The 21,440-nt window shown below is 40.4% G+C and overlaps 1 pseudogene; it reads right to left on the bottom strand.

Annotated features, from left to right (window-relative positions):
• Positions 1-14,980: 14,980 nt before the first annotated feature.
• LOC142456049 (pre-mRNA-splicing factor SLU7 pseudogene) lies at positions 14,981-20,365 on the bottom strand (annotated as a pseudogene).
• Between the last annotated feature and the right edge of the window lie 1,075 nt (positions 20,366-21,440).

Here is a 21,440-nt window from a genome sequence, read left to right as displayed (position 1 = left end):
CTAGCTCAGAAGCAACAAAGCCCACATGGAAGAAGCACACCAGCCTGTGCAATCACGAGGTGTCAAAGGGATCAGGTATTAGGCATCATCAGAACAAAAATTGTTATCATAGTGAATGAGGGTGGGAGTGTGGAGCAGAAACCCAAATCCCATTTGTAGCCCACTGGAGATCCCCTTGCAGAGTGCCATGTAGCAACAATGAAATATACAACTTTCCTCTAGTTCCTAAATGCTTCCTCCTCCCCCACTATCATAAGCCCAATTCTACTTTACAAATCTGGCTAGACCAGAGGTACAGATAGAAACTGGAAGTTCAGGGAATCCAGGACGGATGATCGCTTCAGGACCAATGGTGTGTGTGGTGTGCCGGGAGGGTGGAAGGAGGGTGGGTTGGAAAGGGGGAACTGATTACAAGGATGTACATGTGATCTCCTCCCTGGGGGACGGACAACATAAAAGTGGGTGAAGGGAGACATTGGACAGTGCAAGATAGGTCAAAATGATAATTTATAAATTATCAAGGGTTCATAAGGGAGGGGGAACCGGGGAGGGAGGGGAAAAATGAGCTGATGCCAGGGGCTTAGGTGCAGAGCAGGTGTTTTGAAAATGATGAGGGCAATGAATTTACAAATGTGCTTGACACAATGGATGTATGTATGGATTGTGATAAGAATTGTATGAGCCCCCAATAAAATGATTAAGAAAAAAAAATGCTAAAGTTTTCTGGGCAAGAGATACCTGTGCTCTCTTTTGTATTGCAACTTCACATGGGAAGAATTACTGAGGTGCACATCTGGTGTCATGTTTCAGAATGTTTACAAATATATAGTGTAGATAATTGAGATGGATGCAATTACTGTAAATTAACATTAAGAAAAGCTATTATTTTTAAGGCAAGGATCTGAAAATGTCTTTGAACATAGTAAGAGAGAATTCAGGAATTCAGGGCGAAATCTTCACCCTTACATTATTGATATCTCCACCCTTACATTATTGAAATCTTCACCCTTACATTATTGTTCGGTGCTGTTGTTAGGGGTCCGGTCAGCTTAGACTCATTGTGACCCTGTACTCAGCCTTGTCCAGGCTTGTGCCAACCTCACAGATGTTCCATGTTGGAGCTCATTGTTGCAGCCACCGTGTCAGCCCATGTCATTGAGGCGCTTCCTCCATTTTGCTGCCCTTTGCCCGGGGCTGGTCTTTCCTAATAACACGTCCAAAGTTCGTGAGATGAAGTCTTGTTATCCTCACTTTTAAAGAGCATTCTGTCAATACTTCTTCCAAAACAGATCTGTTTATTCTTGGGAGTCTGTGGCACTTTCAAAATTATTTCAACAGCAAATCTTTGCTATTTTGCTGAAAAACATCATGGAATAAATATAAACAAACCTCAAAACTGAAAACGTACTTTTAAAAAATGAGGTGAGTGCAAGTTTACAGAACAAATTTAAATGTAACAGCACTCTCAGACTTCCATGGGTCCCAAAATTCATTCTTCCTCTAGCTCACCTGGAAGCCGTCTGAACTACGTGTTGTGGCAAATGCTGCCCTTTGGTCTCATGTGGTTAATTGTTCTGTGGAATACATCCTTCAAGAGGGTTATTGTTCACATTGTGGGGCTGTGTATTGTTTGACTGAAAGGCAATCTCATAGGCAGATTTGGTTCCAGCTTTGAGATACATCTAAGGGCCACTGTCTTGGGGGTTTCACCAGTCTCTGTCATACCAGGAAGTCCGGACTCATTTACAGTTTTGAGTGAATTTTGCTGTACATTTTCCAAACCATTCTAACTAGCAGAAAATGTACTTTTTAGTTTCAAAGTAGAACATGAGGTCAGAGTCTTTACTTGGACATGGTTGGCACTCAGACAAAATGGAGATTTAGTTACATGTATGTGAAGTTCAAGATACACACACAGAATAAATATGGGAAGAGTATCAAAGGACAAGAAAAAACAACAAAAGAAAAAGTATAGCAGTTTGGAAATCTATTTTTCCATGTGCTATGCGAGGAAATCTATGGTTTATTATCATATTAAATCCCTATAGTAACTTATGTAGAATTGATAGTCATCAATTTCATAGATGAAGAATTTAGCCAGTCTAGTAGATTTAGAATGGAAACTCAGATTTCCTACTTCCAAAAGCAAATAAATTACATTAAAACATAACATGTTTTTACCAAAATGTACTCTGAAAAAGATAAATTCTCAATCATATTTCTCTATTTACCTGTTAGTCAAGTGAGTTATTATATGTTTTAATTTTTTCTGACTGCCACTGGGATTTTCTTTTTCTTACATAGTATGCCTTTTATAGTTCTGTCAACTACTGACAGTCACTGTGTATAGTGGGCGACTTTTTGGGAAGTATCGTCACACTTAAAAATTGTAATGTTGCTTAATAAAGGGAATAGCAAATAGGGTTTTTCCACTCCTTAGTTTAGGTTGATTTTGAATGTCACTGCTGTATTATTGATAATAGTTATAAAAAATCTTGGTTAGTTCAGTTATATCAAAATACTATGCAAAAATGAGTGATTGGCCTTTGAAATAGCTCCCCTTACATCTTTTTATTCTCCAGAAATTACTCTGTGAAGTGTTAAAAGGCAAAACCATGCTTAACATTAGAGGTGAAAAATGAACCAGGAAATATATCCATAAGCTAGGGAAGACACTAACATGATAAAATATGACTATACTCTCCCTGTTTGCATTATTTAAAATTGTTTTATTAAATACTTTTATTGGGGGCTCTTACAGCTCTTATCACAATCTATACATCCATCCATTGTGTCAAGCACATTTGTACATCATTTTCAAAGCTCTATTTGCATCATTACTAGAAATAACTTGAAGAGGTTAAATATGTTATAAAGCCACTGTTATGTTTTTTGTGAGTTTAGTTGTACAATTGTGCTTGCATGTCTTTTCCTTTAGCTTTAGGACTCGCTTCTCCAAACCTACAAGATGGGACAGCGTTTCTCAGATCACGTTGTATGGCACACTTGTGTTTCCTCAAATATGTAGATTCCTTTTCACAGGAGTGATCACAAGAGACTATATATACACTTCCAGAATCTTGTCTTGGAGGAACAGGAAGGAGTTTCAATTATGATGGGGTTTATTTGTATGAGCTTGAACAAGTTACTGAAAACCTGCAGGAGACAATGTTCAAACAATAAAATGGAGACATGGAGTTTCTTACATTGACTTTCCATTTCTTACTGAGATCTAATGATGATAGAGCACTTATGAGTACTGTAAAATGTTACTGTAATATTTTAACTATCAATTATTACCATTACATTCACTATTATTAAAATAATATACATGTACATTGTAACTATTGTATCTATTACTATTGAAGTATCTATTACAATCACTAATTGTATTGCTGAGTCAGTGAATCATCTTTTTTTTTTTTACCTTTACATTGTGATTTGGGAAAGCAACGTTGTTTCCAATTCCACAATTTATACATATTTTGTTTTGTGACATTGTCGCAGTCCCTAAATGTAATAGCGTTCTTCCCACATCCTCTCTGTAGTTTACCTCTCCATAGACCCTTCTTTCTTACACCTTTCTGCCTTCTGAGCGTTCCCCTGGGAAAATGCCACCCTTTTGATCTCATTTAGTTTACTGCTTTAAGGAGTACATCCCTCCCTGGTGTTACTGTTCTGAAGGACTTGTCTGTTGTTTGGATGAAAGTTGAACCACAAGAGAAGTTTTTAACACTTAAATCACATTTTCTTTCATAATTGCCTACCGAGAGTAAAGGAACTGCCGGTGAAAGTGCGCTGAAAAAGAAGAGCAAGGGGCCTGGAGCTGTGCCCGAGAACACGCTGTGTTTAGGAAACTGGAAATGGAGAGGAACAGCACCCAGAGAGGAAAAGGGCAGGGGACAAAGCACAGATGGCCGCACAGTTTAGAAACCCAGGGAGGAGGGAATTGCTCCAACTCGGGAGAGGCTGAAACAGGAGAGCAGGAATGGGAAATGACTAGGGTCCAGGGACCAACTTTATGAAAACAGGATGAATCTGAGAAGATCTAAAGGCTAAAGGTAGCCGAATAGAGGTCCACCCGGGGGATCCATGGCAGCAGGTGCTACGGACTGAGCACTGCCCCTAAGAGACCGGTTCCTGTTTGGGGTTAAGCTGGACTGAGCCAAGGAGGAACTGGGACTGCAATTAATGTCACAAAGCTGAATGACAGACTCGAATGTGTTTGGGAGAACACGGGAGCCCAATGACAGGATACAGAGCATGAAGTTGGGGTTTATGAAGGAAATACAGGTGCAGATAGATTATTAGAAAGAAGATACATACTCTCAGCAGAACAAATAACCAAACAGATTTGATGTTCACCTATAAAACCAATGGAAACTCTTCATATTTCACATGCTTAGGGGCCTGACTCATGCCTAACGACTGGGTAAGACGAGGCATAGCACATAGCATATGCCCAATAAATATTTTTAAATGAATTATTGAATGATATGGCCTTACCTTTGTGTAGGAAACTTACATTCTCAGTCAAATAAGTCATTCTGAAAAATCCATTAACAGTGTTTCCTAAATACATTCCATGAACAACTAATTTCTAAGAATATAAATTTTATAGACCAAAGACTTTTATAATTATGTTAGGCAACACCTGGGTTCAATAAAAAACATTTATGCTTCTATATTGCAAGCCTTATTGGAGATTTAGGTATCCTAGTATGTGTTATGACTCATTAATAGATAAGCAGGTTTTTAAAATCATATACTTCAACAGCCACATATACTTACATAAGGATCCTTAGGCTAGTGTTATGGGGAACACGTCTTAGGAAGTGTTGACAAAGAGTGACATAAAAATTAATGGAAGATCAAAGAAAGAGATGAACGGATGTTGGTGATATCAGGGGGAAAGATATCCTTTTTAGGATTTCAAATGCAATCATTTAAAGAATTAGAGAGTTCGCATTATTCTTCTAATGGATGCCCCCATGAACGGGAAACTAAAAGTCAACAATCCTTTGGAATTATGGTCCACATTAGAATGTTGAATTGGTGAAATGTGGAGATTATGGGACATTTTTCAGAAAAGATATATGGGAATGTGTTGAGGAAGAATATGAGCCAAAGAGTCAGTCACTCTCAATGTCTATTCATTTGTAAGGCTTATGTAATTTTTTTTACCTGACAGCCCAGGCAGTGTAGCAAAAGAGCCCTTGTCTGTTTACGAGATGTTGTTAATTACTTAAATGGCCCTTCTAGCAATAATCCTTGTGGTCATACCCCCTTTTGTGATGTATTGTAATACTAGCCTCTTTGTGGTTACAATCCCCCTTTGGGGGAAGGTCTCTGTTACAGCACTAAGGAAAGATGTATCCTCAATTTTCAATTTACTAAGGGGCGTGACTTAAGTCAAGGAGCTCTGGTGGTCCAAGGTCAGCAGTTAGGAAACCCCCAGCCGCTCCTTGGGAGAATGGTTCTCTACTCCCAGAAAGGGTTTCAGTCTCAGAAACCCACAGGTGCAGTTCTGCCCTGTCTTATAGGGTTACTTAGACTGACTCAATGGCAACACGTAAGTGACTTAAGTCACCCTTTGTTTTCCTCGGAGGTGTGGTTGGCTGGACGACCAAAGTCACACCTCCACATAAGAGCCATCCTCAGAAACAGTAACAGAGAAATTCCAGGACCATCGGAAGAAGAGCACATTCCCTGTGTGGAGTGATGGAGGCCCAGATGACAGACACCAGAGGCCATGTCATTGACACTGTGGGACACAACAAAAGAGTCCAGATGAAACCAGAGGCCAAGGCAAGGAAATCATGTGATCAAGGAGAGGGGGTAGTGTCCAGGCCATGGAACTGTGAAGCAGAGTGACAGGTGGGCTTGGGCAAGGGACCACATGGCTGAGAGGCTGAGGGCTGAAAAGCCACCTGGCTGCTGGCTGAGGAGAGGTATAGCCTTGAACCAATGACTGTACCCTTACTGTTTATTGCTCCTGACTTGTAGTAACTTAAGAACTTCCCTAGTAAGCCCTGACAATTGTGAGTTTTGTCTTTGAGATCGGTGTGGCTATTGCAATGAATTATTGAATCCAGCATAGTGTGTAATAGGGGGAGCAGTGGGTGTGAGAACAGGTGAACAAAGATGGAGGGTGGAGTTCAGTTTGAGCCCTGCTGCACGGCAATAGGAAAGACCATGGAGGTCAGGGGGAGCCCTGTGCCATTTACTCCCGTATATAAATCTACTGCACAAGACCTCTGCAAAAAGTTACAAAGCCACAGTATTATTTTGTGGACTAAGGTATGTTTGGCCCAAGCCATGGTATTTTCATTCACCTCATATGCATGGGAAAAGCTGGACACTGAATAAGGAAGACTGAAGAAAAATCACTGCACTTGAACTACGGTGTTGGCAAAGAATATTGAAAGTACTATGGACTGCCAAAAGAACATATAGATCTTTGTTGAAGAAATACAAACAGATTCTCCTTAGCGTCAAGGAAGAGAGGATTTTGTCTCCCATACTTTGGACATGTTATCAAGAGAGACCAGTCCTTGGAGGACATAATGCGTAGTAAAGTAGAAGGGCAGGGAAAAAAGAGGAAAACCCTGGACAAGATGGATTGACACAGTGGCTCCAACGGTGGACTCATGCATACCGTATATACTCATGTATAAGTCATACATTTTTGTGCTGAAAACTGGGGTTCGGCTTATGCACGGGTCAGTGGTACCCCAACAAGGTGTAACATCTCGCGGGTGATTGCCGCCGTTCCTCCGCTGTTCATTCAAAGCCCCGCTGACACTGCAGGGCTTTGAATGTTTGTTTACTCACATCTAACCTGTCAGAGCCGTCCTATGATGTGGACGGCTCCAATTCACAGAAGCACCCATAATGATTCACTTACCTTGGCAGCTGAACTGGTAAGGATGTGTCTGTGGCTGTGCTCCCTCTCCCCTCTGGTCTCTGTGTTAATTAACATCCTATATCCTCCACCCGCAGGGACCCCCCCCCTCCCCTTCTCCCGGCTTACAAATCGTGGGGGGGTGGAGGGATTACCATGAAAGTTCATTTTCAAAGTCTTGTTTTTTATCCTATTAGAATGGATATTCTTGAACCAAAACAAAAATGTGGGTCATATGAGGCTGGTTTCAAAATGAAGGTTGTATCAAGAGCAAAAGAGAGCAATAACAGTATTGCAATTAGGGAATTCTGTGTTGATGAAAAACTAGTGAGGGAATGGCGGAAAATGAAGGCTGACTTGGAACAGATTTCAAAAGCTAAAAAAGCTCTTCGTGGTTTAATGTCTTTTTATGGGGATCTAGAGAGTGAATTGCATAAATGGGTTATGGAGTGTCGTCAAAACGGTTACTGCATAACACGCATGGGAATCTGCATATGTGCTCTACAAATGGTTAAGGTTGACAAAGAGAAAGCACCATGCATTGAAAAAATTTGCTTCATCAGCAGGATGGTGTACCCGCTTCATGAATAGGTTTGGCCTACTATGTTTGAGACAAAGAACAAAGATTTCCCAGAAATTGCCACAAGACCTTGAAGAAAAAATTATGTCATTCCAGTTATTTATTATAAAACAAGGAAGGATTTATAATTATGACCTGGCAGATATTGGGAATATGGATGAAACTGCCATGCCTTTTGATCTTCCAAGCAACAGAACTGTGGCAAGTTTAGGAGAAAAATATCATTTTTCTCAAAACCACAGGAAACGAAAAGAAAAACAAAACACTTTACAGTTGTTCTATCATGTTTGGCTAATGGAACTAAGCTGCATCCTGTTATCATTTTTAAAAGAAAGATCTTGCCTAAAAAGATCAATTTCCCACCAAGAATTACTGTGCGTGTATATGTTAAAGGCTGGATGGATGAAAATGGAACAAAAAAAATGTCTGGAAGAAATTTGGAACCAACGACCAGGAGCAGCCTTAAAGAAAAAGCCATTGTTACTTGTTTGGGATATGTTCAGAGCCCACCTATCAGATGACATGAAAAATTGGCAAAATCTAGTAAAGTTACTTTAGCCATTATTCCTGGTGGGCTTACATCTGTATTGCAGCCTCTGGGTGTATCTTTGAATAAGCCTCTTAAAGACCATGTGTGAAGGATGTGGCATGAATGGATGTCATCTGATCAAGCCCGACTAACAAAAGGAGGAAATCTCATGAAGCCTGACATAGAGTTAATAGCAAAGTGAGCATGGGAAGACATTCCAGAAGACATGGTGTGACGTGCCTTCCAGAAATGTAGTATTAGTAATGCTATGGATGGCAGTGAAGACTGCGCTTTGTATGAAAATGACAGCAGCGATGGTGATGACTGCGATCTCAGTGAGGACAGCATCTATGATGACCTCACACCAGCTGAAGCTCTGCATTGGGATATGGATGATGATGAGGAATCCAGTTTTGAAGGATTTTAACTTGGTTGCTGATTGAGCTCAGGAATAGTACTCTTAAGGTATCATTGTTGATACCTTATTGTTCTGGTTGAACCTATTTTCCACTTACTGTGCTGGTTTACTAATGTTAATTAAGTTGTCCTGTTATTTATGTTTTCTATTTAAAATAAATACTTAGATACATTACCCCACTGATGTCTCAATTTTTAGTCATTTTATTTTCATTTGTTTTGATTATTGAAACTCACCAATAGCTTCTGCATTTTCCACCCTAGGCTTATACTTGAGTCAATCAGTTTTTCTGGTTTCCCAGGTAATAATTAGGTATCTCGGCTTATACCTGGGTCGGCTTATATTCAAGTATATATGGTAAGTGAGGATGGCCCAGAAGTGGACACTGTTTCATTTTGTTGTACATTGGATCACTGTAAGTCAGAACCTACCTGAGAACATCTAACAATAACAACAATATTTGTGGGAGGAGAGGATGTGGGGAAGAGTTAGATCTTGTTCTTCTGAAACTGTAGTGTCATTGGGGTTGGCATTGCCTTGTGGGTTAATTCACGGTGTTACTCACCCCCACCCCCATGAACCTCAATTACCAGCCCATTGAGAATCCTAGGTAATGTTTATTATCAACTTTAACCATAGATATTATCTGATATAGTTACAAATGGGTGAAATACAGTATTTCTTAGATTATATGAATACTAACCACAAAATGGTTTTGTAAAATCTTTCTACATTGAATCACGACATTAGCAGTTACAATGTTATTAGTGACTGAGTAGCAAACTTAAATTTTTTCTCCTTTAATACTACTTCATTTTCAAGTTATTGATATAAGTTTACAAATAGTAATTGCCACAATCTTGTAGCTAAAATCTAGAAAATTTGACAAAATTGGAGAGTAAAAAAACACTAGCAGCAATGAACCACATGATTCTAAGCAGATGAAACCACGTGATTCAAAGCCCCAGTGTATTGGGTAAGATTGACAGCTATGACCAGGGTGCAAGTGGTAGCTGGATGACTTTGTCAACTACACAATCATGGCTAGAGGTGGACGCAAATCTGTCAATCAAGTGGTAGCTTGATGACACCTCCCTGGGGGTGTGACCTTTTGTATAAAAGTCAGATTCTGAGAACTGCTGTTTCTCTTCCCCACAGAGTTCCTGCCTGATAGGACTCTGCCTGCCTCAAGGGGTGGCCCCATGTGGGTCCCCAGACTCTGAGAACTGGGGCACCCAGCCATGTTCCCACCAACCTTAGATCCATGTGACTGCACCCACTGACCTGTGATCTTCTTGTTTCTCAGTTGGCCTTCCTGCATCACTGGCATGTGGCTGTGTGTCTGAAGAGGGACTTATGGACTAGCATTGGCTTTATGAGTTTCAGTTGGCCTGGGCTGGCCTGCCGTCATGATATATAAATACTTCTTGATATAAAGTTCTTTCATATACATATGTGAGTGTCACTGGATTTGTTTCTTTGGACAACCTGACCTAACAGTATATTAGAAGATTCGAAAATAAATCAGCACAGAGTTTTAGTCTTTTAGGTTTATTGTTATATTAAGCCAGCTTAATGAAAAATATTTTTGCTGTTATAGCTACAGGAATATTTTTATTACAAATACAATTCTGATGACACACTCAATGAAAATTTTATAGACAGTCATTTTGGTGTCACCACCTCTTACAGTGTCACCTAGTATGATCCACAACCCCTGTATCCCTTCGTGAAATCAGGCTCTGAAACTAGATGCCATTATCCGTGTTTTAATGCCTGTCTTTGCCCACTTAAGGGCATCACGTGTGCCTCGCTTAACCTTTGCATCGGCAGCAGCATTCCTACTTGTGGCACACAGTCGGCGTTCAGTACATGTTTGAATGTGGTTGAACTGAGATGCTCTGAAGAAAGGGAGCAGGATTTATATCCTTGCGGTGCATATTTTCTAAATTGGCAGGGTCACGGCACCCCTGAGGTTAGGTAGTCTAGGGTACTGAACAGCACTTTCTTGAAGATGATGTTTTGTTGATGCCATTGCATGCCACTTTCAGAGTGTTTTCCGCCGTACGTCACTACAGTGGATGCAATAGAGACAAAGGCCCATGAGCGGTTCTTCATTGCTGGTAGTGAGAGGACACCTATAAAGTTACAAAGCTTATAGTTCTGGGAAAGAAGAACCTGCCAGAGCAGCTGAATCAGAGATCATGAAAGCCTTGATTCCCAGGGAATTAGGGACGTTAGAGGTAATTCTGATATTCTATCCCTTCCTCCAGCTTTGTAAACTGAAGGAAGTGAGACTCATTTCAAAACATAATGTCACCATTGCAATAGCCAACAAGTGTTTCATAGAATTGAGATGCCTAATAAGTAAATCAATAAATAACTTACAATTGAGATGCCTGGGGGAAAAGTGCATTGATAATGTACATCTAGCATGCAGATTCTGAATTTGGTTAAAATGATCCCATTTAACCTAAATATTATTGTCAAGTTTTAGGAGAAGAGCATTTTGGTGTATTTAATTCATGTAGCAACGGAACACCTATAATCACAATGTGCAATGTTTATTACTCTGGCATGGAAAAAATAAAAGATGTCTTATATCCACAAAGTTGTTTATCACAGAGTTTGAAAGACAGACATACAATTAGGTAATAAAATGGGTGAGTTAAACCAATGGGTGTCTTGAATAAGAACTGAGTGTGAAGCTGAAAGAATCTAAACTTTCACGATGGGGTTACTGATATAAACACAACCCAGCCATTTGATTGGCTGTGAAATCTCAACGAGGGATATGTCTGTGGGTTACATAGACAAATGTATAGATAAGTGAATGAGAACCGATATGATGTTGTTGGGTGCCATCAAGTTGGTTCTGACCCATAGTGACCTTAGGAACAACAGAAAGGACCACTGGCCCAGCCCGAGCCATCATTCCTATACTTGAGCCCATTGATGCAGCCACAGTGTCAACCACCTCCTTGAGGACCTTCCTCTTTTTCACTACCATTTTACTTTACCAAATATGATGTCCAAAGTATGTGAGACAAAGTCTCACCATCCTAGTCTCTGGAAGCCTCGTGGGAGTATTCTGGCTGTACTTCTTCCAAGGCAGATTAGTTTGTCCTTCCAGAATCTGTGCGCCTATTAATACTCTCCCGCGCTGCAATTCACATGCATCAATTCATTTCCAGTCTTCATTATTTATTATCCAACTTCCATGTGCACACACGGCAATAGAAACACCATGGCTTAGTTCAGGGGCACCTCAGTGCTCAAAGTAACATTCTGGCTTTTCCATACTCTAAGAGGTCTTGTGCAGCAGATTTACCTAGTGCATACACATCTCACCTTATTGATATTTGGATCGCTGCTTTCATGATCATTGATTGTGGATCCAAGCAAGACAAAATCCTTGATAACTCCAACTTCTCCATTTATCATGATGTTAGTTCAGTTGTGAGGATTTTGGTCTTCTTTATGATAAAGAGCCCATTCTACAGAACTCTTTCAAAAGAGAATAACAAGGTTTATTAAAAATACTAATTCTGAGAGATTTGAACATCACAAAAACTTCAGTGATCTCTAACAAATAGTTACCATTTCACTCTAATTCTCAGATTCAGCATAGTCATTTAGTCAGATAGTCTTTTCACAAAATTATGTGACACAGGAAGAAGACCATGAACTTTGATTGACAGATACTGGCTGATATACTGGCTCCAAGTGTTAGCTCTTGATTGACCTTGGGAAAATTTCCCTTTGCTTGTTATCTCCCCTGTAAAACAGAACGTACACAGCTCAAGAGATTATTGGGAACTGAAGGAGGTCAAGTTTCCTTGTCGCATCCTTTCACGGAACTGTGTACTTTTATGGCACTTTTGCAGTTGGTGATTAAATGATCATACTATTAACTCTTTCATATCTGCCTCCTTTGCCTTTTGCCAAGAGATACACTTCCTGAGACAAGGAACACTTCTCTTTTCCTAGGTAATCCTTTACGAGGTGCCTAGCTCTCTGTGAATACATGTTACCTTGTGGAAACTCAAGCAGCACATGCCATAGCATATATCAAATAAACCAGTTGCTGTTGAGTTGATCCCGCCCGACTCATAGTGACTCATGTGCTGTAGAGCAGGCCTGTGCTTCAGTGGGTTCCCAAGCCTGTGATCTTTCAGACGCAGATTGCCAGGCTTTCCTTCCAAGTGCCTCTCGATTGGTTAGGATGGGCAACTTTTCAGCTCCTACCTGAGAACTTTACTGTTTGTACCCCCAGAGACTCTTACGTGGCATAATCTGTGCTGGTAATAAATATTACTTTCTTTCCTTCGTCATCCTGGAAACTTCACATCTTTTCTTACTCTTTTCTTCTGCCTTGGGGATTTCTGTGCTTCTCTTTAATATACGATATTATTATTGACACCTATCACTTATCACATTATCCAGGAGCTACTCAACTTTAGCATGGACTTCCCTAATCAGCGTCAAACTCATTCTGAACTAAAAGCTTGCTCTCTACTACTTTAACCTTCCTTTAAAATTAGATTCTTCCTGAGTTGTTTCTTGAAAGTGATAAACATTTATTTTTGGATCTATTGAAAACTTTCCTTTTAATTACCTTTAAGTTTATAGGAAGAGGTAAAGATTTAGACAATTATGCCTGGTTTGGGATCTCATTTTGTGCTGTTTGAGTATCACTATTATCCTGTTCACCCCCTCCCACCCCCATAGATGCGGGAAGAAACCTAAACTGTCTATCTCCTTGCACTATATTTATTCAAAGACAGAAGGGCAATTAAAGGGATCATGCAACCCATTGTTTTCTCATTATATTCATTTTCATGTTGACTGCCCTCTTTATGGGTATAATAATTATTTCTTGATTTTTCAACTCATGGCAGCACTAAAATAGATTATAGTTGTAGGTTTCTCTCCTGCTTATATTCGTGACAAGGACTCTAAGAACTGCACGTTTCCAGGAGAGGAGTTTCCATGGAAACTTGGACAAAGGCAAAGCACAATAATTTTTCAAGGCCCACAGGAAGAAGAAAAAAATATCACCTTGCTTTTTATTTGCAGTTCTGTCCCCTGAGCAGTTCAGCTGGCTGGTACTGTCCCTGCTCTCTAGGAACCCCTGTTTGAAATTTATATATAGCATCATGCATCTAAGAAATGTGCAAAATAGGATTTGGTGAGCAAGCCTAAAAAGGCATTTCTCAGGAGGGCTCAAACACAGAGGTCTTTCGCACTGCGATTAGAAATACTTTGGAAGCAATACAATTCAGCAGCCTCTGAATGATGAACATGGAGTTGCTCGTTAAATTATACAATCCTTGAGATAGGGCTTAAACTCTTAGGGCAGATAATGGAATCCATCATTAGAGACAATTTGATATTTCAAGGCATTTGATTTTTAAACATAAAGACCAGATCATCTTGAGCTCACGATGATCTCTAATAAATGTGTGGGTCAGATATCTTGAATAAAAGCCAGTCATGGGTTTCCATATGAATTCCTTTAGATAGTTATGCCTTTCCTATTTTACGAACCTAAAAAATCAGATGTAATGTTTTATTTAATAGTTTATCTTTCACGGCACTGAGTTTTGTAGTTACTTTGGGGGTCGGGTTGAGGCAATGAAGAGCACCTACTTCACTCTCTAATGGTCGCTCAGGAAGGACTCTGTACTTCCCTAGGCACAGCTGCAGGCTCTCGGATAAATTCATGGTGCGGGGCAGGCATCACTCCCCCACCCCCTATTTTCTATATCCAATTTAATGTTCACAATTGTTACACATAAGCAATCATAATTAAAAACAAACAGTATCACAAATCTCTGTCCTCTCTGATGACGTAAAGGATTCTTATGTTTCAAAGTTCATGTCCAGAATGATACAACACCTAGTGCTGATTGGACAACACTGACTTAAGGATGAGGAAATAATTAGTTTTCCATGACATAGTTTAGACAGGTCAGGGCTAAGATATTTAGTTCTGTTTGCATAGAAGGAAATACATTAAAGATCAAACTTCATAAACAAGTAAGTAACAACAATACAGCTATGTAGGGGAAAATACACTGATGTGGGGGAAAGTTATTCTCATGCTGTACAAATTTCCTTTTAGGGATCAAAAGCCCAAGGTGAATAATTTTTTAGATTTAGTTCCTGACCTTTTGGTAAGACAAATAATTATTTCACATGACTATAATTATAGTTACTAGTAAATTTTTTAAAAATGGAAGCATTTTTTGGGAAACATGAATTTATATTTAAATACGTGTACAACTATTAAAAGCTTTCAAAATATGAGGAATAATGCTTGATCTGTAAGAGCTGTTGAGCAGAGGACACTGAACTGGAGTTCTCATTTTATGCATGTTCTCTGTTTTATCTCTCCACATGGAACAGAATATATTTACTGTGGGATGACGGGGAGCTTTAATAATAGCCACGGGGAGAAGAGCAGACAAGGATTTCCCCTCTGCTATTATCGGCAAGAAGAATAATTAGTTGTGTCCATTTTGGATTGTCTTCTCTGACTCCTTTCTACTGACCAAGGAAAGCATCCACGGGGTTGTCCGGTCTCTGACTTTCATCCTGTAAGCCGCCATTTCCTCTCTGGGCAGTTCTTGGACGTCATCAATACTATTATAAGGCCGCTTCTGCTCATCAATTTGGCATGAGGAAGGTGAGCCTCTTATGCAATCAGAGCCTTTTCAGTTCTTCACGTTTTCCTCACTGTCACTATGGGAACTGCTCTTTTGATGCCCTCCCCCCCACTCCTCTTCTTCTCCTCTTTTAGTTTTTCTGATGTGTCTCCGTGAGGCTTCTCCACTGGCTCTCTGTGGTGCCATCTCTTGGAAGACAATCTTCCACATTAGCAATCTCCTTCCCAGCTTCTCCAGTACAATAGGGATGCTTGACCAAAGAGTGACAGCATTTGTATCCCCATTGGCCTTCTTTCCAGTAAGAGCCCCAGATCTGCGTGTGGTTGTTGATCTTCATGTCCTCCTCATACTTGGAACTGGCGACAACCGGCTCCTGTCCTTTGAGGACTGACCCGTGTCTCCAGTACTCTCAGCAGTCCTCAATCCGAGCTCAAAGCAGTTCAGTCGGAGGAGCATCCACTTGTACGTGGCCCCCCTGCTTCTCCAGGAGGCTTTCTTCCTGTTGTTTTATGAAATCATCCTTTTTAACTTTGATTAAGACCTATACAACAGCTCCAGTTTTATAGGCTCTGCCTGCAGATGCACCTCAGATCCCTTGTCCCCAGCAAACTGTGGTGTCACAGCCATCGAGGTGGCATCTCCTGTGTAATGGACGGCGCTATCTCCTGCATAACTGACTGCATCTGGCTTCTCCCTGCGTGCACATAGGGAGTCTCTTTCATTGACCTAGTTTTGGGGTCATAATAAGCAGGACTTTGCTCTAAATTCTTCAAATATTTTGGAATATCTTCTCTAATCTTGAGATTTCGGACAGTATTTGTCTCTCAAGAGTCAAAAATTCTGTCCTGGCAAGTCAATATCATCAGCATATTAATCTTCATTTTGCTATTATATATCCATCTAAGAATTTGGTTCTTCCTCTCCCCATTGGTGTTTTAGAGAATTAGCCTGTTCCACTAATTTTCTGGAAGCCGACTCTTCTTGCAGTTTTTGGGCTTTCAGTGTTCATTTAGCCAGATCTACTTTGGCATATTCTCCACAATTGCCATGTGTTCTTCTGGATAGTAGTCATTCCACTGATCTCTCTTCCCCTCATAGGCAAAGGTTAGCTGAGGAAGGACATGTTCATCTGGAGCTATATCAGTACCACTACAATTTTCTCCAAGTTGCCTAGGGTCTCTCAAAGAAGTCTTTCTTTTTATGTGTCATGATCCCGCAATTTTATTTCAATACTTAGCAGTGATGGGATTCTCTTTTATGCCCCTCTTGTACCATTCTCCAGGTGAGCTATACTGCCTTTGTTCTCTGGCTGTGGTCTTTGGTGCTTCAATGTAGGTCTTTTTGATGGATCAATATACCATGGCACGGAAGAAATATACTGAGGGATCTGAGGATTGATGTCTTTTCCTTTTTCTTCAACTTCTGCGGGAGCATTACCTAGTTTTTGCTGTTCTTCTAGCTCTTTCTTCTTTCCCCAGTCCTCTCTGGTCATCTTTGGTTCCTCCAAACTCATTTTTTTTGGGTGTGAACTGGGCAGAGAAGTAGAGGAAACACTTTAAGAGAGAAGAAATATGTAAGCACAAAGGAATGTCGGCTAGTACCAATGATTCAGGCTCTGAGTGGAGGCCCTGAGACAGGAAGTAAGGGACGTGAGCATGTAGAAGGCAGAATCCAGGTCATCAAAGAATTTGTGCCAACTAGTTGGTTCTGACTTACAGTGATCCTGTGTGCAGCAGAGGAACCCTGCCCAGTCCTACATCACCCTCACAGCTGCTATGTTTGAGCCCATGGCTGCCGCCACGGTGTCAGTTCACCTCCTTAGCAGTCCTCCTCCTTAGCACTGACGCTTTCCTTTCTGTATCACGGTGTCCTTTTCCAGTGATTTTTCCTGACAACACATGTGTCCAAAAGCAGGAGACACAGTCTCTCAGTTTTTGCTTCTAAGGAGCATTCTGGCCGTATTTCCTTCAAAACAAATTTGCTTTTCCTCCAGCAGCCTATGGTACTTTCAATATTCTTCACCAACCTCATAATTCAAACACACCAGTTATTCTGCGATCTGCCGTATGCATGGTCCCACTTTCACATGTACACTGAGTGATTGAAAATATCTCGGCGTGGGTCAGACACACCTCAAAGTGACATCTTTCCTCCTTAACATTTTTAGAGGTCTTAAGCAGATTTTCCCAAAGCAACACGTTCTTTGCTGTCTTGACTGCTATTTCCATGAGCATCGATTGTGAAGTCAATTAAGTGAATTCCTGGACAACTTTAATCTTTTCTCCATTTATCATGAGGTCAACTATTGCTGCAGCTGTGTATTTTTTTCTGTTGCATTGAGTTATAATTCATACGGAAAGCTGCAGTGTGATTTTCACCAGTACATGCTTCAAGTCCTCGCTTTCCACAAAAATGGTTAGTCTTTGCATAACACAGATTAATAATCCTCCAATCTTGATGCCATGTTTTTCTTCATGTAGTCTAATTTCTCAGATTATCTTCTCCGCAAAAAGATTGAATGACCTGGTGCATACCTTTCTTGTTTTTACTTCATGAAGTATTCTCTTGTTCTGTCTAAACAACTGCCACTTGGTCCATGTACAGTCTCCACAGCACAGTGAAGGGTTCTGGAATTCCCATTCTTTACAATGTTATACAGTTTTATAGGATCTACACAGTCAAATGCCATTGCATAGTCCACAAAACATCAGTAAATACCATCTTTCTGGTATTCTCCACTGTCAATAATGATATCCTTGTTAGACTTTCTCTTCTGAATCCAGACTGAATTTCTGGCAACTACCTATTGATATAATGCTGCAACTGTTTTCGAATTATCTTCAGCAAAAATGTACTTGCATGTGATATCAATTATATTGTTCTGTGATTTTCATGTTCTGACAGGTTATCCTTGTTTGGAATGGCCATTGATATAGATCTCTTCCTGTTGCTTAGCCAGGGAGCTGACTTCCAAATTTCTTTGCACTGACTAGAGAGTGCTTCCAGTGCTCCATCAGCTTGTTGAAACATTTCAATTGGTGTTCTGTCCATTTTCAGAGCCTTGTTTCTTGATCGCACCTTCAGTGCAGCTTGGGCTTTTTCCTTCAGTACCTTTGGCTTTTGATCATACGTTGCCTCCTACAGCGGTTGAATACTGACAGATTCATTTTTGATACAGTAACTGTGCATTCCCTTCATTTTCTTTTGATGCTTCCAGTATTGTTCAATATTTTGACCATAGGATCCATAGTATTGCCACTTGAGACATGATTCTCCCCCCCGCCCCCCCCCCCCCCCGCCCCAGTTCTTTCAGCTTCAGTGTGCTGAGCATGGTCTTTCTTTTGGGCCTTTTAACTCCAGGTTGTGGCTGTTCATACAGTTTTCAGTGGTCAATCCCTCAGAAGTGGACAGACTATTTTGTTTTACTAGTATGTTCTTAGCCTGGAAACGCTGCTGAAACCCGTTTATCATTGAGTACTCTGATGGTCTTTGAAACACCAGTGGCATAGCTTCCGGCACCAGGAGGGTTGAAAGCTCTACTTTTGGTCTCTTCTGTACAGTGATAGAAGGTACATTATTTAAAGGGTAGTAAATACTTCTCAATGTAGACTTAATGTTAGACTGTGTTTTTGAATTTGCTAGTGGTAAAAATTATATGGGATAATTCTTATATAAGTATTTCATCCTATTATTCAAGACCTGTTTCTGAGAATTCATTGTATAAAAAAAGAAAAAGACTATAAGAAACTTTGTACTGTATGAACAAATGCATCTAAATTTTATATGAATCCAGGTTATGAGATTTCCCCACCAGTCATTTAACTTGTCTTCTTAAACTATAATTTACAGTGAAAATGAGTTACAAAACTCTTATGGTTTAAGTTAAGATTGAAAACTAAAAGTAAATTTAGATAAAGACTAATACATGGACTGTACCAAACATGTTGTTTCTACTCAAAAGGGCTTCAAAAAGTTTGGGGGGAAATGGAAGGAAATCAAGTGGAATTTTAAAATGAGTTTTCTGAAGCGTCTTTGGAATTTAAAATTTTAAACATCAAACAAATAAGCCAAAAAACAGAAAAGAAATAGCTAAGTGGGCACTAACCCCATGAAAACCAGGAATATTACTAATCTAGAATTCGTGAATGACAGCCTTTAATCTCTCCAGAGTGAATTCTAATGAAGAGCTAATGAAGATAAACAATCTATTTAAGTGTTGTTGGAAAATTCCCCTTCAGTCAGCAGCTGGCATGGCTGTTGTCTTTCAAAGGGCATACATAAATGTCAAATAGTTGAATCATTGAGAAACTGAGATGACAATGAGCTACATTCCCATTAAAACTAAAACAATAGCAGCAGCAACAACAACAACCTGCTGTTCGAATAGATGATGTTCAAGGAGATATTAACCTCAAATAAAATTACAAGAAGCGAACATAGAAATAGCCCTCAGTCCTTTTACTGCAAAGTCTCCTGGGATGTTGGTTGTGGTTCTTACATACCAGTGGACATGTGTGCCTATGAAATGCCGACAATGGGATCCCGAATCACTAATGCACACCTCCTCGAGTCAATGTGTTGCTCCAGGAAGTGCCAACCTTGCCATGTGCTAATGAAGACCGTGCCTTCAGCACACCCTCCCCGCCTCGGTGTCCTATGGGAAGCGGGTCTTCACATTTCTAAAGGAACCTTCGGCCAGTGAGGTGCTCCTTGCAGAACTAAGTTGGGTATTATCCCCGCATCCTCCCTTCCACATTCACCTCAGGCAGATGTCCACATTATGAAGTCAAATGCTGATTCTTTCATTCATTAGCTGGCATCTTCTAGCCGAATACAATTTGACCGCCTCGCAGATCCATATTTTTTTAACAATAGATTTATTAAAATGGTTGATTTAAGCATCTGCAGTGGTGACTTCAACTTGTACTCTAGGCTCAACACTGATGCAAGTGATCTGCTTAACTCTCTCAGAAGGACTGTGTAAGTCAATGAAACGTTTATGGATTCTCTTGTGGAAACACCCCTAGTCTTAGGACCTTCGCCATTAACATTAAGGGGTTTTCCTGGCCGTAATTCTCAGAGTCTTGGTATAGGCATCCTAACTGGTCCCTTCGCTATCAGGATCTTCTCCTTTGCGCCTCTAATCAAGTCAGCACACACTTTACCCAGGGATTTTACTTTGCGGCTGCTTAGAGTAATTCACATCCGGTCCATGGCTACCTCTGGTTCTACCGGTGTCTTTCCGGAGCCCTTTAAATGCCATGGCAACATGGGAGCTTCCTGGCCAACTTGTTCCTAGGCAAGAGAGGGCAGCGGTGAGCCAGGCATTGGCGGAGGGGAACGGAACATGGCGCAACAGCAGCTACGTCTTCCTCAAAGGGCTCACAGATCCAGTTTAACCTTGAATCTTCGAAACGAATTCCACGTGCTCCCCTGGTTTCAGTCTTGCTGTGCTCTGCCCTGGGAGGAGCACTGGTGGCATAGTGGTATGGGTTCAGCAGCCTAACCCAGAGGCTATGTTACCTAACCTGCAGGTCAGCAGTTGGAAACCACCAGCCTCTCTTTCCAAGGGTGAAAGGCAAGGCTTACTAAACCTGTCAGGCTACAGTCTTGAAAACCCACACGGGAAGTTCTAGCTTGGCCTTATCGGCCCCCGTGAATCAGAATTGACTGATGGCAGTGAGTTTTCCACCCTGCTCAGGTGCTAGAAATGATATGAGAACTCAGCAATACCATTCTAGGAAAGAACCATTAAGTAATAGAAGTATTAATTCCAAATTCCATACAACCACTCAGACTTGAACAAAACTAGATTGTATATACAGCCTTCACTTTCAGAAACGTTCTGATCAGATTTTCAAAATCTTTATGACTACTTATATTTGAGCTCAGGGACACAAAGAGTCTAGGTTCTCTTTAGAAAGCAAGCGACCTTACCAATTATGAAATAACAGCAAAACAAATAGATTTTCCTGCATATACTACTCATAGAATTATTTATGTAGTATTAATTCAGAATGCCCACAAATTAAAGCTAGAAAAAAATTAATGTGTAAACATCACAAGGAATTACATTTTTGCTATGTTAGTAGAAACCACTGAAATATGTTATTGAAAAAATCTGATAATTTGAAAAATGATCTTTGCTTTAAATAAAAATACACACAAGGTTACTTTAAGATTTGCATTGTGTTTATGAGAGGTTTGGTCCCAAGTCTGCTCATTAAAACTAACCTTCCTGTTAGGAGAGAGAGTGGAACGCATCCCAGCCCACCAAGCCCTGAGGACAACATTACGGTTCAGAGTAGCCAATGCACAGAGAGGATGGTAGGACTGGT

This window comes from Tenrec ecaudatus, chromosome 9 (genome assembly GCF_050624435.1).
Source record: "Tenrec ecaudatus isolate mTenEca1 chromosome 9, mTenEca1.hap1, whole genome shotgun sequence".
Lineage (NCBI taxonomy): Eukaryota > Metazoa > Chordata > Mammalia > Afrosoricida > Tenrecidae > Tenrec > Tenrec ecaudatus.
Note: the sequence above shows the minus strand (reverse complement) of the source record. Positions and strands in the feature narration are given on the sequence as shown.